Raw genomic sequence first — 10044 nt, 5'->3', positions numbered from 1 at the left:
CCCCAATGTCTGGAAGCATGAGGAAACACAAGATTAGTAGTTCTGGTATTTTCTTCTTCCCAACAGAGGCCCTTCTGCACCCAACTTGGGAGCCAAGCGCTCTGACTCCATTCCTCCCAGAGGAAGTCCGTGCTCTGTGTTCAGCCCTTAGTCACTGCGCAGAGGGCAGGGAGTGTGCTGGGAGGGGTGGGGCTTGCCAAGGGCGGCCACAGCAAAGGAGAGCAGACTGGGGCTCTAACAGCAGAGTTTTGGACACCCAGCGCTGTAGGCAGTGTTGGTGGGAGAGTGGCGTGTGTGCGTGGGGATGAAGTGATCCCCACCACTAGGGTGCTTACGAGGGGCCAGGCACAGTGCCAAGGGCATCACCTGCGTTATTTTCTTTCTTACCACCTCCTCAGGAAGTAGGGGCTTACCCCGTTCTCCAAGTTCAGCAGAGCCAGGAAACAAAACCTAGGTCTGTCTCCCTCTAGAGCCCTATGTTCTCAACCCCAGTGCTGACAAAGTGAGAAAGGAAACCCCTGAGGTAGCTGCTGCTTTTCAGTACTGTGTGGAAGACAGTTTCTGAAACTACCCCGCCCATTTATGACTTCCTGTAAAACCAGCTCCTGGCTTTAAGGTGTGGTGAGATTGTTTTAGAGGAGAGCAAGCCTTATTTCCCATCAGTTGTACATTATGCCCCTTTAAATTAGGAGTAGAGGAGTAGCCGGATTTGCGGAAATAGTTGATGATGGTTGTACTTAAAAGTTTCGACCAATTACCCAGGAGACCAGACAGGATTCTGTGCCATCGGAATAAAATGCTTCGGTGTAAGACAATGCCTGCTAGGTGGTATTGCTTGCAGTTCACTGAGACACACAAACCAATGACCATGCAAAACCCATACCTTCAAAGAAGAGAATATGATTAGGGGCAGGATGTGGGCCAACGAAGGAGCGTCCCCATTCTACATGAAGGAACAGCTGGGCTTGTGAGTGTTATGGGAGTGTCCCGTGTGTGTGATCATGTGTCCATATTTTGTTAAGTCCTGTAGTAAACATTCCAGACCATTCAGTCCTCTTCAGCCAGACCCGGTGCCGTCTCTCAAGTTCAGAGTGAAGAGTACCCCTTTGAACATTTTTGAGAACAGATGGGAATATCCTGCGGGTAGAAATCTGTCAGTTACAGTTGGCATCCAGGAAAGCAACGATGCGTAGCAGGGGTCCTCCCACTAGTATGTGCAGGAGACTCACCCAGAGAGCTTGCTAACTTGCAGGATGCCTAGCCTCCTCCCCAGAGCGTCTGGATCCGTAGATGGAACGACATTCAGGAATTTGCTTGTGTAACAGGTTGTTTTTGTCACAGGTGCTTCCTAGATCATTCTCGGAGAAACACTAGTTTTCAGGGCAATTGATTCATAAATACAGTGACATTTATGGAAAACAAGAGGAAACGAGCGAGGCTGAACTTGTTTGGTTACTTCTCATCCCATACAGGTAGCTGCTTCCAACCGCTTCTCCACTAAATCAAGTAAGTCCACCTTTTTTTAAAAGATTTTATTTATTTATGTGACAGAGAGACAGCCAGCGAGAGAGGGAACACAAGCAGGGGAGAGGGAGAGGAAGAAGCAGGCTCCCAGCGGAGGAGCCCGATGTGGGGCTCGATCCCGGAAGGCTGGGATCACGCCCTGATGCTTAACGACTGCGCTACCCAGGCGCCCCAAGTAAGTCCACTTTTAAGCCAAGGGGGAAAAGAAGTAGACTCTAAAATACTGTAGCTCTAGGACAAGAGTAATGTTCCTCAAAGAGTTAAAAATATAATTACCATATGATCCAGCAATTCCGCTAAAAAGAACTGAAAGCAGGGTCTCAGATACATGTACACCTATGTTCATAGCAGCATTTCCACCACAGCCAAGAGGTGGAAATGACCCAAATGTCTATTGACAGATGAGGGATAAACAGAATGTGGTCTATACACAAAATGGAATATTATTAGGCTGTAAAAAGGAAGGAAATTCTTGGGGCGCCTGGGTGGCACAGCGGTTAAGCGCCTGCCTTCGGCTCAGGGCGTGATCCTGGCGTTATGGGATCGAGCCCCACATCAGGCTCTTCTGCTATGAGCCTGCTTCTTCCTCTCCCACTCCCCCTGCTTGTGTTCCCTCTCTCGCTGACTGTCTCTATCTCTGTCGAATAAATAAATAAAATCTTTAAAAAAAAAAAAAAGGAAGGAAATTCTCACACATGCTACAACATGGGCATAACTTGAGGACATGATGGTAAGTCTACCAGTCATAGAAGGACAAATGTATAATTCCACTTGCACGAGGGACCTGAAATAGCCAAATTCATAGATACAAAGTAGAATAGTGGGTACCAGGGGCAGGGGGATGAGGAGTTAGTGTTTAGTGGGTATAGAATTTCAGTTTGGAAAGATCAAAAAGTTCTGGGGATGAATGGTAGTTATGGGGACACAGCAATGTGACTAAAATTAATATCACTGGATTGTACACTGAAAAAAAAGTTTAAAATGGTAAATTTTATGTTCTATATATATTACCCCAATACAATTTTTAACACAAAAACAAAAATGCTGTGAGTTTAAAGTGAGGGCGTGGGAGACAGCTGGGGTTCCCCCTTATAAAACAAACATCTGTCTCATTCTGGGTTCCCCCCCCCCAAAGTCAACCAGAAGCAGCTGGGAGGTGGAAAATTAAGGAGAGACTTGTCCTTCAATGTTTTGGCTCTGAAAGAAAGAAGTCACTTAACACGTTACCCTAAATTGAAATTGTAATAATGACTCTTGGGAGCGGGAGGCCTCTCATCTGTCTCTTCTGTCTCCTCCAACCACTCAGCGTTTCTCTTGCATTTTTTCCATATGTTGTTCCAACAGCTTGTTATTATTTTCTCCTCTTCCTTCACCCGGCAAGTCCTGCTTAAGTCGTTTATTTATTTTTTTAAGATTTTTATTTATTTATTTGACAGAGAGACAGCCAGCGAGAGAGGGAACACAAGCAGTGGGAGTGGGAGAGGAAGAAGCAGGCTCCTAGCGGAGGAGCCTGATGTGGGTCTCGATCCCACAGCACCAGGATCATGCCCTGAGCTGAAGTCAGTCGCTTAACGACTGCACCACCAGGCACCTCTTAAGTTGTTTATTTAACAAACATATGGGAGCCAGTCTTTGAGCCCCAAACTCCTCAGTCTTGCTCCTTTCTACAGTTCCTCAGACACAGTGAGGCATTTTGTCACAGGGCGGCCCTATTAGAGCACGTACTGATGTGACAGCCCATCACATGCTGTCCCACTGACCACCCAGTATTGGCACACGAGGATGCTTGGCTTGGCCTGCTGTCCCCATGCTTCCCTGCTGGACCTTAACTACCTGATTCCATAGAGTCAGCCCAACACACTTGAAAAACATGTGAAGAACGCTTTTTCTGTCTTCACTAGGCTTGTCCTCAATTCTTATTGGACCGTTTGACAACAAAACGCCACTGGACTGTCTGGAGGATGAACACTTGACCCTGGGCACCACTGTACTGTATGGAGAGAGCCCGTTGTGTGTTATAGTGAAGATACTATCTTAACTAATAAGCACATGATTGTCTATTCTTCCATGTTTCCCTTGTAATTTTTTTGTTTGTTTCTGAATCTAAGCCAGGTTAACGATCTAATTGTTAAGGAATCTAAATCTTTCAGGAAACAGACAAATTGTTTACTACGCTTGAGAGAGGTGGAGCTTGTCACTAATTGAAGCGCATGGTTAACCTAAAGGCAATTAAACTCAATGAAAAGTTAATATATACAAATCAAGGGGTGCCTGGCTGGCTCAGTCAGTAGAGCATGTGACTCTTGATCTTGAGGTTGTGGGTTTGAGTCCCATGTTGGGTGTAGAGGTTACTTAAAACCTTTAAAATATATATATACACATCAAGACAGTTTTTCGACATCAACATCTCTATATCTACCTATCTAAATGGCCAGTTACGAGATGGATGAAATCCCACTTACAATAACAACGATAATAAAATATGCAGGAAAAAAACTTCATAAGAACTCCTTGAAGAAAATATTTCCAAAGGAGTAAAGAAGACGTGGAGTGAAAGGAAAGGCTTACGAGGTCTTGAAGGGGAAGATCCAACATCATCAAGTTGTGAATTCTAAGTTAATCTATAAATTTAATGCAATCCCCCAGAAGCAACACTTAGATTTTCTTTGAACCAGGAAAACTCATTCTAAAATTTATATGGAAAAAATAGGCAAAAGTAGCCAGAAATTTTCTGAAAAAGAAGAGTAAAGAAGAGAACTAAATTGAGTAGATCTTGAAACATAGCACTAAAATAATTGGTACCAGTGCAGAAATGAACAGCAGATTAATAGAACAAAACAGAAAGTCCTTCAATGGAAACAAATGCGAGGAAGAATTTAGTATATAATAAAAATGACTCTTCAATCAATAGGGGAAAGAAAGGTGGCTTATTTGATAAATGGTATAGAGATAACTGGGTAACCAACAGAAAAAAAATAAATAAATTGGATGTATACCTCCCATCTCTCACCAAAATAAATTCCAAACAGATCAAAGATTGAAATCATGAAAAAAAACATAAAAATACTAGAAGAAATCAAGAGAAGATATCTATATAAGCCAAGAATGGAGATGATCTTTCTTAGATGAATATAAATTCCAGAAGTCATAAGAGAAAGTTCAATAATTTTGACTGTATAAGTTATCTTTTAAAAATTCTGCATAACAAAAATCATAAGCAAAGTAAAAGACAAATGGTAAGCCGAGAAAAATATTGGAGACTCCTATTACAAAGGACTAGTTTCTCTAATACTCAAAGAACAATCAAAAAGAATAGTAAAATAGGCAAAAGATATGAATGGGGAGTTCTACACACACGAAAAAACAATAGGCTTTAACACAGGTAAAAAGATGCCCAAACTTAAATATGAAGAAAAAATTAAAATTGCTCTGAAACTTTATTCACTGACCACTTCAGCAGATATTAGTAATAGGGGAAACAGGATCCCTTCTACATTGCTATGAGGAACATAAATTGCTATGAGCTCTGTGGAGGAAATTTGGCAATTTCTATCAAAACTATGAACGGTTGTATCTTTTGACCCAAGGATTCTACTTTCAGGAAATTATCTGATATACATACATATGTGTAAAATGACTTATGTACACGTTCTTCATCGTAGTCTCATTGATGATAACAGAAGTGTAGAGACAACTTGTTCCCACCAGCAGAAAGACTGGCTAAAGAAGTTACAATACATCAATAAAATGAATGTTATTGGGGTACCTGGCTGGCTCAGTCAGTAAAGCAGGTGACTCTTGATCTCATTGTGAGTTTGAGACCCACACTGGGAATAGAGAATACTTAAAAAAAGGGGGGGGATGTTATGAAGTTGCAAAATAACATGAGGAAGCNCAGCAGAAAGACTGGCTAAAGAAGTTACAATACATCAATAAAATGAATGTTATTGGGGTACCTGGCTGGCTCAGTCAGTAAAGCAGGTGACTCTTGATCTCATTGTGAGTTTGAGACCCACACTGGGAATAGAGAATACTTAAAAAAAGGGGGGGGGATGTTATGAAGTTGCAAAATAACATGAGGAAGTTCTTTATGTAGTTGTGGAAAGATCTCCATGATACACTGTTGTACGTAAAACTCAAGATGCATAACCGAAGTTTGTGAAAGCAACCAGATTTCATGTTGTGTTGGTTTAGATCAGGTGGAGGCTTTATTTTATGTGGCTAATATTCCCACCCCTGCATGGACTTTAAAAAATTTCTCTTCCCCTGACTTAGTCCATCTGGGCTGCTAGAACAAAAATACCATAGGCTGGGAGCTTAAACAACAAACATTTCTTTCTCACAGTTCTGGAGGCTGGGAGTCCCAGATCAAGGCACCTTCTTGGTTCTTCTTGCCTTGTCCTCACATGGCACAAGAGTCGAGGGAGCTCTGTAGGGCTTCTTTTATTATAAAGGGACTAATATTCATGAGAGCTTCACCATGTGACATAATCACTTCCCAAAGGCTTCACCTTCAAATACGTTGGGGGTTAGGATTTCAACATATGAATCTGGGGGGAGACAAATATTCAGCCTACAGCCCTTCCCAAAGAAGATCGTTTTTATCATTAAAAAAAAAAATCACGTCGCGGCACCTGGGTGGTGCAGTCGGTTAAGCATCTGACTCTTGGTTTTGGCTCAGGTCATGATCTGGGGGTCCAGAGATCAAACCCCACCTCGGGCTCCATGCTCAGCTGGGAGTCTGCTTCAGCTTCTCCCTCCCTGTCCCATTGCCCCTCCCACTTGTGCTTGCTCTCTCTCTCTCTCTCAAATAAATGAATAAATCCTTTTGAAAAAAATCACCTCAAGTCAGCTTTCACTTTTTTAAAATAAAAATTTCCATGCAAGCTTGGGTTTGTCTGATACAAACATCAGAGGGGTGTGGTGAGGCATATTTATTCTTCTGTAAAATCTCCTTTTATACCAACCTGGTGTAAGCTTAGCCTGTACATGTTTGCCTCAATTTTTTTTTGATATGAGCAAGCCTTGAGAAGGTGGAATTCCACAGTGTGCTCAATTGTGTGAGAAAAGGGGGGAGAAGGACAAGAATTTTACGTGTAGGGTAAGTACTTGCTCGTATGTGAATATACTGACTATGCCTTTTGTTGCCCGAACAAATTATCACACACTTAGCGGCTCAAAATGACAGAAATTTCTTCTCTTCCAGTTCTGGAGGCCAGATGTCTGAAATCAGTTTCACTGGGCTGAAGGTGTCTCGACTGTAGACTCTGGGGGCTAGAATGGAGTTGCCAGGCCTTTTCCAGCTTCTAGAACTGCATTCTTTGCATTCTTTGGCTCAAGGCCCCTTCTATATTTTAAAAACCAGCAGCTTAGCATCTTCAAGTCTCTCTCTGCTACAGAGATCAAATAACCTTTCTGTGACCCCATCTCCCTCTTCCTCTGTTTTATGACACTTGGGATTGCATCTAGCTTCCATCCACATAATCCAGGCTAATCTCATCTCAAAATCAAAGTAATTTGCTGAACGGCACATAGCTAATAAGTGAAGAAGTTGGATATAGCTCTAGATTGACATTGCACTACACCATTAAAGTAAAATTCTAGTTTGTTTTTCACAAAGCTTTAGTAGAGACTCATTGAATCGATTTCACAACTCACAAATGGACCACAATTTAACAAACACAGCCTTGAAATCCTAAATTCTCTATTTTGTTCACCACTGCATCCTTAGAGCCCTGACGTTGACAGACACGAAGAAGGCTCTCAGTAAAGAGTTGATGAAAAAGCCTTTTACGTAACAATCTTAATGCTGGAGGAAAACGAGAATGTATCCAGTCCAGGGCATTACAAGTGGTATTAACTAGCACTCTGACCTAGGTGATTCACATTATGTCATTTGCCCAATGTTGAGTGGCAAGAGTGACAGCAGAACATTTTTTTAAAAGATTTTATTTATTTGCTTGAGAGAGAACAAGAGTGAGAGTGAGAGAGCACAGAGGGAGAGGGAGAAGCAGACTCCCTGATGAGCAGGGAGCCTGATGCGGGGCTCAGTCCCAGGACACTGAGATCGTAACCTAAGCTGAAGGCAGACACTTAACCTACTGAGCCACCCAGGCGCCCTTAAACATTTTCTCATTCATGTAGATCTTCCTCGACTTACAATGGAGTTACCTTCCAATAAACCCATCATAAGTTGAAAATATTGCAAGTTGAAATTGCATTTCATACACCTGAACATACTGAACATCATAGCTTTGCCTAGCATCACCTTAAATGTGTTCAGAACAATTACGTTAGCTCATAGTTGGACAAAATCATCTAATGCAAAGCCTATTTTATAAGAAAGTGTTGGATATTTCGTGTAATTTATTAAATACTGTCTGAAAGTGAAAACCAGATTGTTGGTTTGGGTGCAATGGTTCTAAGTGTATGTAGGTTGTTCATTCTCCTGATAGAATGGCTGATTGGGAACTAAAGCTTGCTACTACCCAGCTGCACGAGAGAGGATCATATCAGATGTCGCTAGTCCTGTGTTAATCTTAAAAATAAAATAAAAACCACCAGTTATTTTACTAGTAAAAATGGGCTAACTCAAGAAAACAAGAGAATTGTAACCCGGGACAAGCAAGTTCTGGCAAAACCCATAGTTGAGTCCAGGGAAAGAGGGGAGGTACCCTTTTTTAAGGAGGAAAGGTGTAGGTTGGGAAGGCTGTTATAAACTAAAAAGTCCACTGGAGTAAATTGGGAGTTCAAAGTATAGTGACTTCTTGGCTGAGCTGTTTCAGGGGTGTGGGAGATAAGGTAAGTGTTTTTTCTTTCCCCCAGGGATAGTAAAGTAGTACCAAGGAGCAAAGCCAAGTCCGGGTAATGTCAATTGGTCTCTTCCTGTTGGTGGGCAATTGATAGGGATTGGTAGGGCAGGAGAGGTCACCCTGTGGAAACTCCAACTCCACTTTAGTGAGGTTTCTGGTTATTAATTTTCACACCAGCAAAAGAGCAAATTTGAAAATTCCAAGTACAGTTTTTTTAAAAGATTTTATTTATTTTTTGGAGAGTGAGAGAGTGCAGTGCGAGAGAGAAAGAGAGAAAGAGAGAGGGAACACAAGTGGTGGGAGGGAGGCGTGGTAAGGGGAGAGGGAGAGGGAGAAGCAGGCTCCCCAGTGAGCAGGGAGCCCAGTGTGGGGGCTCCCTCCTAGGACCCTGGGATCATGACCTGAGGGGAAAGCAGACGCTTCACTGACTGAGCCACCCAGGTGCACTCCCCCCAGTACAGTTTCTACTGAATGCATATCATTTCCACACCATGGTAAAGTTGACAAATCCTAAGCAGAACCGTGGCAAGTGGGAAAGACCATCTATATTGGAAATAATATTTAGTATATAGTAAGCCTGGACTAATGTATACCAAATTATTTACATTCTGGTGAAGAGACTGGGGGTAAATCTCATGTTTTATATTTCCATATTATCTGAATTTTTACAAAGAAAATGTGTTACAGTAAAAAACGCAATAGGTGGGGAGTGTGTGGGAGGAATGGGTTAACTGGGTTTTGGGGTTTTTTTTTAGTTAAAAAAAATTAAACGAAACAAAAACAAGTGTTGGAGACCTGTCATGTGCTTAAACTTCCCCAAAATCAGGACAAAGAGATAAAAGAAAAAACAAAAAGCAAAAAACCTAAATGGATACTTAAAAAACCCTTTCCATCCTCTTTTTACCTGCAGTATGCAGCAGCCCTATACTTACTCATTTTTATATCCTACTCACTTAGCCCAATACCTGGCTCAAAGTCGACACTGAGGGGTGCCTGGGTGGCTCAGTCAGGTAAGCGGCTGCCTTTGGCTCAGGTCATGATCCCACGGTCCTAAGATCGAGTCCCGCATGGGGATGCCTGCTCAGTGGGGGAGTCTGCTTCTCTCTCTCTTTCTACCTGCTATTCCCCCTCCTCACGCTCTTGCTCTGTCAAATAAATAAATAAAATCTTAAAAAAAAAAAAAAAGTCGACACTTAGTGTCGTGCATGAGCGGAAGGACTCCATAAATGTGCACCCGAGGAGGACTCTTTTCAGTGGGCTGAAGGATAACTTCCATGGCAGACCCAAAATGCACAAAGTCTACATTTGGTCAACAAGGTTTCAAATCACATTGACACAGCTGGGCATGGGATGGCTTTTTTTAGTGCAATTAACGTCCAGCCAGGTCAGGCACCTCGAGTTCACCTCTCCCGGGCCCACTGCACGTGGGGACAGACTTCAAACCCCATGCCCTCGAGTTTCCAAGTCTAGCTAAGGCTATGAGCAACCCTTTAAAGCCCGCCAGTCTCACGCATGCGCCCTTCCCCTTGCAGGGCCCAACGCTTCGAGCCCAGTTCTCCCCGGCTTCAACCAGCCGGGCAATTTACTTTCCCCACTCTCTTAATACAACCGTGCCTGAGGCGGAAGCGGGCGGGTGGGGCGGCCGCGCGCCCCGCCCCGGAAGTGGGCGGGCCCAGCGGGCTCCACAGTCCTCCCGGCCCCACAGCCC

At 43.1% G+C, this 10044-nt stretch overlaps 1 long non-coding RNA gene across 1 annotated transcript; it reads left to right on the top strand.

The window, feature by feature from the left end:
* Positions 1–694: 694 nt before the first annotated feature.
* Positions 695–3552, top strand: LOC109489285. Its single transcript, XR_002142228.2, has 3 exons — positions 695–967; positions 1342–1506; positions 3426–3552. It is a non-coding gene; the product is annotated as an uncharacterized LOC109489285 (long non-coding RNA).
* The last annotated feature ends 6492 nt before the right edge of the window (positions 3553–10044 follow it).

Source organism: Ailuropoda melanoleuca, chromosome 1 (genome assembly GCF_002007445.2).
Source record: "Ailuropoda melanoleuca isolate Jingjing chromosome 1, ASM200744v2, whole genome shotgun sequence".
In the NCBI taxonomy this organism is placed as follows: domain Eukaryota; kingdom Metazoa; phylum Chordata; class Mammalia; order Carnivora; family Ursidae; genus Ailuropoda; species Ailuropoda melanoleuca.
Note: the sequence above shows the minus strand (reverse complement) of the source record. Positions and strands in the feature narration are given on the sequence as shown.